Genomic DNA, 8,000 nt, shown 5'->3' on the forward strand with positions numbered 1-8,000 from the left:
AAAGTTTTGATACTTTTATGCTCAACTCACTGGAATATGAAAGACAGTACTACTTTTTCGAGCAAGATGGGGCAATATAACACACGTCTAAGGTATCCCTGAAATGGGTTCGTGAGGTCTTCACTGAAGAACGAACTGTCAGCAAACATATACGGCCGCCACGTTGACCGGACATAGCAACACGAGATTTTTTTCTCTGTGGCGACACTTCAAGAGCATTATCTGTGAAACAATTCTACACACAATACAGAAACTGAAAGACAACATCATCCGTGAAGTCGCCGCCATCGATTGCCGATATTACGAAATCTCTCTTTACAAGAGGTATCGTATCACACTGAAAAACGAATAAATAGTCCTTTTGAGCAAGTAATGGTTATATAAGACGTCTTTACAGATAGAAGGATTTGATAATGTTAACGAAAATAACCATACAAAAAATTAATGCTATGACTTTTCGTGGCATTGTTTTCACGTCATTGTGGGTTTGTGAACTGTAGTGTACGGTGCTTTCTTTGGTATACGTCGCTACTTCCGCATTTTAACGACAGGGATTCACGCTTTGAGTGCGGTTTCGATAGCCGTTCTTTTGCAACATACAGTCCCGGAACCATTCGGAAGAAGTAGAAGAAACGGAGGTGCCAGGGCGGAATACTTAACGAAAGCGGATTATTCAACTCACGTCATTAGCGGCTTCTAGTGGAGAGCGGAACCCTGTTGTGGGGAGACTGTAGAACGTCTGATGAAAAACGGTTCTCTGACGTCACGGCTAACATGTTAACGATCATCCTCGCTATTGCAGGACGGCATTTCGTCTCTCTAATCTGTTCTACTTCAGACGTTTCGTGCAACTTTTATTCGTCGGGTTACCATTATTCTCTCGTAGTAATTAGTAATTTCCAGTTGACGAGGATGAAAACTTTCTTATTCACAAATACCAGCTCGCGCGTAATTTTATCGCTGACGAAAACCCTGTCACAGGCTGCACACTGACTCCCAGAACGTTGTGAGGTAGGTGTGGGCAAAGCCCGACCTGAGGTAAAACACCGCACTGAGTTTTAATTGACTGCCATAGACTGAGGAGCTGACCACTACGTGGCAGTTTTATCATATTGTAACTTTTTGTTCCATGAAAGTTCGTCCCGGCAAGTCGCTCCAGAGGTGGGAAAACGAGGTAAGTCTTTTTCTTTTGTTACTTACATGTAACTTTACTGACGTTTTATTTGAACATTGTATAATGTAGGGTCTGAAGAGAAGATTCAAAGACTTACTCGTTGACACTACTACATTTAAGCTCCACTTTCTGGTAGAAATAATTGTTCCATTGATCCCCAAAATCAACAATGGCACATTTCTCACAAAGTGGGGAAACTAGCGAATTCTCGCAGGAAATTTGAGGTAAATCTCTGCATCTCCAATTATGTGACAATTCTTCGACGACCTCCCCAAAAGACGACATTCATCATACACTGTGTGACATTATCTTACTGAAGATATGATTCCGCTGTCTAAAATAATGGTTTAGGGGAAACTTTCTTGAAAGCCAGTGAAATCGGAGCTTCTAATGTCCACACCAAATAAAGAACTAATGGAAGAAGAGTGGACAGGAAAAGAAAAACTTGCTTCTGAGGAGGACAGATGTGCCACAGAAAGGAAAGAGCGTGGTATAGAAACAAAACGACGTAAGTAACGTTTCATTACATCAGTGCCAAAAAAGAAAGAAACCAGATCAGATCAAACAGCCAGCTGATTATTCTTCAGTGTCAAATCAGGCTTCTTACTTGATGTAGATACGGACTTACTTTCTGGAGAAGGAGTATCCGAAGAAGAAGAACTCGGCGGAAGAATCAAAGAACCTATCAATGTGCGCTATTTAATAGGTACATAGATAGTTTACTTGCTTCAGCAATCCAGCATGTTTGCCATATTAATCCGCCTTTCAAGGAGAAAAAAATAACTATTTTTGTAAAAGTATTTTTAAGCATTATGCTCAAATTTAGAACACATTAACAGTTCAGTATTGTGTCGGTTAATTTTGCTACAAGTCTTTTTATTATGCAGTCATCCGTTATTATCCCTGTTTATCTTAAATGCGGGCCTTGTAAAAAACAGGAATTTTTTATTTAGCTAAATTGTAAATTTCTCTGTAATTAATAATCAGACAGGGATCAGATTTAGATGGGTTATAGGTAACAACTCAGCCTATGACTTCCATTTGAAATCGCTCGAAATCGTACCCCTCATAGGGTGTCTCACCTAGCTCTGCCACCTCAAATATCTCTGGAACAACAATAGTTACTCAAAAACGGTTTTCACCAGCATGAACGTATGGCACGGGCTTAGGAAACCAAGTACTATGCGAAATTTTAATAGGTAAACACATACTATTTTCAACATAAACTTGTGTAATTTTAAATGGACACCCCCTTTTATTTCGTATGCAATCAATATCATGAAAAGTCACAAAAAAATAATGGCGTTGGTTGCATCGCAATACGTCAATCACATCCAGATAAATTGCGAATCGAATTAGACGCTTGAAATAAACGAAGCGCACAACTAACGCACGTCCTGAGATTCAAGCGCGACCGACCGTTGTGGCCGAGCGGTTCTAGGCGCTGCACTCTAGAATCACGCGACCGCTACGGTCGCAGGTTCGAATCCTGCCTCGGGCATGGATGTGTGTGATGTCCTTAGGTTAGTTAGGTTCAAGTAGTTCTAAGTTCTAAGGGACTGATGACCTCAGAAGTTAAGTCCCATAGTGCTTAGAGCCATTTGAATTTGAACCCAAGTGCACATCTCACGCTGCCTGCGTCAGGGGCTCACACAGTGGGAAGGTACGCACAATCCACAAAAATAAACAAGTAACACGTCCAACGCAAAGTTACGTTTTTTAAATTGTAATTGTTTGTTTATACTAGCGAAATGACAACTAGAGCTACAATTAGAGATAACACACTTAAATGCATTTTGCTAAACACATTTACTAGTGCCCTGTCGCCCACAGAAACTGTATTGTTGTGCATTACATTCAGCATAGAAAATAAATCCCCATCTTCGCCAATGAAACTGTGTCACGTCACCAGATGTTCGAAGTGCCCTCCGTTTGTATCAGAACACGTTTGCAGACGGGTAACGAGAGAGTGTTGTGCAGATTGTTGAGCTTCTACAGATACTGCCGCACACGCCGCAGTAATACGATGTTGCATATCCTCTACTGTCGTGGGGGGTTCTCGATACGCTCTGTCTCTCACTCCGGCCCAGAGAAAGAAGTGTAATGGCTCCAAGTCGTGGGACGGTGCTGGCCATCGCACAATACTCCCCGCCCCATCCAGATACTTGAAAACGTCGCATCTAGAACGTCTCTGGCAACTTTTGCATTGTGTGCGGAACATCCATCATGTTTCAACCACACTGATAGACGAGTTTCCAATCCTAGATCCACCATGAGGTTCGCTAGTGCGTGTTGAAGAAATGATGCATGTCGCTGTCCATTCAGTGCTCCACGATAAAAACAGGGACCTACAATTAGCAATGATATCGCACCAGACATTGACACTCCACTGTCGCTGATGAGCAACTTGGCGGCGCCAGTGGGGATTTTGCACGGACCAGTAGTGCATGTTCCACAGATTCACAATAACATGATTTGTTAATAAAGCATCGTCCGTAAACAACGTATTGCTTAGGATACTGGATTACCTTGCAACTGTTGAAGGACAAAACGACAGAATGAAATGCGGGATTCAAACTGATTCCCGTACAATTCTTGATGCAGTGAGGTTTGGAACGGATGAAACCGATGCCGATGCAAGAATGTGCACACACTACTGTGGCTTATTCCTACACCTCGTGCAATTTCTCGTGCACTCACCTGAGGACTGTGCGCTACAGCAGCCAGAGCAGCAATTCAGTTTCTATTGCCAGTCGCTGACGTTGTATGTCGACGTTTTGCGGGAGCCCAGCTTCCTGTTTCCGTGAGTGTCTTGCAGATGTTGCCAATGGTTCGCCGCGACGGACACCGGCGATCTTGGTAGCCTTCAGCATACACTGTCACAGTTGCGGTTGCATTTCTGTGACTTTTGCCATAAATTAAAATAATATCTAGTTTTTCTTCATTACTGAAGGCCGGCATATCGACTGGATGACGGCAAATGTGACAAGCCACAGATTTTAATGAGGCAACGTATGTGACTTACGTTACAATATGAGAGCAGTTCAGCAGAGAATATTAGGAGACACTTGTACAATGAAAGTAGAGCGTGCCGTGGTGATATTAGCATGTTTATGGCAGGATACAGGTGCCATTGCATGCAACCCCTGCTCTTAGCACAGTACTATTTGCGATGCATTACGTCAGAAACTGTGACGCCGTTGCTATCCTATACAAGCCACATATTTCAAAACTTATGAGGTTTAGAAACATGAAACCATGTGTGTTACCGCTAATTGTACCTTTAATTGTCATTTCGCAACAATAAACATTATGCGCTGGACGTCCATCATTCTAATACCGCATTATTTGACACATTATAACAGGTGGACCGGTTTAAGTAAGGTACAGCTCAAGAAGGGGCTAAATTAACCCCCTTTAGGAGTGCCATCAATGAAATGTCGGCCAATGATGTGTTGTCATACAATACCACACCATACATTAATACTTCACTGACGTAGTACGTCAATCACATCACTATTACCGGCGGCGTGAGATGCACGCTTGAGTCTCAGGACGCGCGCTTCATTTATTTCAAGTGTAAAATTCGCTTCGCGATTTCTCGGGATGTAATTGACGTATTGCGATGCAACCGACGCCGTTATTTTAGTGATTTTTCATGCTATTGATTGCATACGAAATAATAGGAGGTTTCCATTTACAAAAAAAAAAGTTTGTGTTGAAAATAGTATTTGTTTACGTTTTAAAATTTCGCGTAGTTTTTGGTTTCCTAAGCCCCTGCCGTACGTTCATGCTGGTGAAAGCCGTTTTTGAAAATCTATTGTTGATCTAGAGATATTTGATGTGGCAGAGTTAGGTAAGACACCCTACATACATATTAAAAATAGCGTCTCCTTACCCTGATCTGTCCTAATCTCGTTGTTAATATTCCGTGTCATCAGGTGTTGGATGTTGGGTATCACGAGAACTTTGACGACATACTTAAATGTTTTCGCAAAGTTTCAATATTCTTCACATTTTAATCATGAACAGAAATTGAAATTGACATCATTTCAAATCTAAAGTTTCCAATACTTCAAGACACAGAAATAATTTTCTATTTGAAAGCCGAGTTGCCCGTGACTATTGTCCGAATTCAGGTCCATCTTTCAGAATCGAAAGTCTGAGCTGAATGGTGACGCTACTTCCCTCTAAACTGATGTCAAAATATCGAAAGCGAGAAGTCGGCGAGTGATACAAAAATCTTGTAAAATTCACTTCACTGGTACAATGAATTGACAGTCTGATAGCTTTTTATTAACTTGGACAGAGCACATCCTACGAGCCAGCCTTTTAAAACACCTTGTATATGTGTACAAATGTTCTTCGTCTTCTTTGCTGTCACGTTTCTCGGTCGGCGTTGTTAAACGGGTTTTGCCGGTGGTAGTGACAGCAGCGGAAATGGTACAACGGTAGTAGGATTCATTATGAATAGGAAGGTAGGGCAGAAAAAATGGTTCAAATGGCTCTGAGCACTATGGGACTTAACATCGATGGTCATCAGTCCTCTAGAACTTAGAACAACGTAAACCTAACTAACCTAAGGACATCACACAACACCCAGTCTTCACGAGGCAGAGATAATCCCTGACCCCGCCGGGAATCAAACCCGGGAACCCGGGCGTGGGAAGCGAGAACGAAGGTAGGGCAGAGAGTGAATTACTGTGAAAAGCTCAGTGATACGGTCGTTCGCATCAGAATCGGCAGCAAAACAACCCTGAGAACCACAGTTCTAGTACATTTGACAACGTCGCAAGCAGAAGATGAACAGAAAGCGAAAGTATATGAGGATACTGAACGGGTAATTTAGTACATATAGTGAGATGAAAATCTAATACGCGTGGGGGAACTGGAATGCGGTTGTAGGGGAAGGATTTGAAGAAAAGGCTGCAGGAGGAAATGGGCTCGATTGTAGGTATGAGAGAGAAGAAAGACTGAGTCAGTTCCTCAATACATTTCTGCTAGTAATGGCCAGTACTTGGTTAAAGAGACACAAGAGGAGGAGGTGTACTTGGAAAAGGCTGGAAGATTTCAATTGGATTACCTCACGGTCAGGTAGAGATTAAACGTCGGTGTTCTGCAGGTTTTTAACTGGGTCAGAAATGGAATTTTACGGCTACTTACAAGCCACCATTAATATTCCAAACAAACACTTCATAACACCAGGTCCATTATCGTATGGAAGCTCCTATGTCAGGAAGAATCAATGCACAAAAAGTGGAATAGTGGAATACGTAAGTAAGAATGAAGACATATTCTTGAAGTCCCCTGAACCTATAGATATTGCGATACTGACTAGCTCAGTAGGCAGTACAGTTGAAGAGGAATAAACATCTCTAAAAACGGGAGTCATAGAAGCTGAAAAGAAAGACACAGGTTAAAAGAAGGTAATTGAAAAGAAACCATGTGCAGCAGAAGAAATACTTCACATGATTGACGAAAGAGGGCAGTACAGAAGTGTTAGGAAAAATCAGTAATACAGAAATACAAGTCAATTAGGAATAAAATAAATAGCAAGAGCAGAGAGGCTAAGGTGAAATGACTACACGAAAAATGCGAAGAAATGGAAAAAGGAATGCTTGTTGGAAGGACTGGCTCAGCATACAGAAAAGACAAAAAAACCTTAGGTCAAATTTAAAACAAGGGTGGTAACTTCAAGAATACAATGGGAATTCCTCTGTTAAATGCAGAAGAGAGAGCGTATAGGTGGAAAGAGTACACTAAAGACCTCTATGTTGGGGGCGGTTTGTGGATAACGTGATGGAAGAAGTGTTAGAAGAGATAGGGGATCCAGTACTAGAATACGAAATGGAAAGAGCTTTGGATGACTTCAGACCAAATAAGGCAGGAGGGTACATAAATTCAAAGATAGCAAGAGCCGACAGGTAGCAGAATCATCAGCTAAGCAGATGATGGATTCAAGCTGCTAACAAGAATAAGAAACATAAGAATGGAAAAGAAAACTGAGGATCTATCAGATAAACATCATATTAAATTTAGGCAAGGTAAAGAAACCGGAGACGCAGTTATGACGTTACGTTTGACAATAGAAGCAAGACTGAAGAAAAATCAAAGTTCGTTCATAGGATTTGGGGACCTGGAAAAAGCGTTCGGCAGTGTGCAATATGGTGCAAGATGTTCTAAATTCTGAGAAAAACAGGGGCAAGCTACAGGGTGAGAGGAGTAATATACTATATCTACAAGAACCAAGAGGGAAGAACGAAGTGCTCGGATTGAAAAGGATGTAAGAGATGTAGCCTCTTACTCCTACTGTTCAGTCTATACAACGAATAAGCATTGACGAAAATAAAAGAAAGGTTCGTGAGTTGGATTAAAATTCAAGGTGAAACGATATCAGTGATAAGATTCGCTGTTGGCACTGCTACCCTTAGTGACAGCAAAGAAGAATTACAGGATCTGTTAAGCGGAATGAACAGACTGGTGGGTACAGAATATGGATTGAGAGTAAGTCGTAGGAAGAGTACCGTAATTAGAAGCAGCAGAAATGAAGACAGCAAGAAACTTAATACCAGAATTGGGAATCACGAAGTGGGTGAAGTTAAGGAATTCTACAACCCTGGCAGCAAAATGATCCACGATGGACGGAGCAGGGAGGACATAAAGAGCAGACTAGTACTGACAAAACTGGCGTTGCTGGCCAAGGAAAGTCTACTAGTAGAAGCATGGGTTTTCATTTGAGGAAGAAGTTTCTGAGGATTTGTGTTTTGAGTCCAGTGTGAAACGTGGACTGTGGAAAACCGGAACAGAAAACGGGAGCATTTGAAAT

Source organism: Schistocerca serialis, chromosome 2 (genome assembly GCF_023864345.2).
Source record: "Schistocerca serialis cubense isolate TAMUIC-IGC-003099 chromosome 2, iqSchSeri2.2, whole genome shotgun sequence".
NCBI lineage: Eukaryota > Metazoa > Arthropoda > Insecta > Orthoptera > Acrididae > Schistocerca > Schistocerca serialis.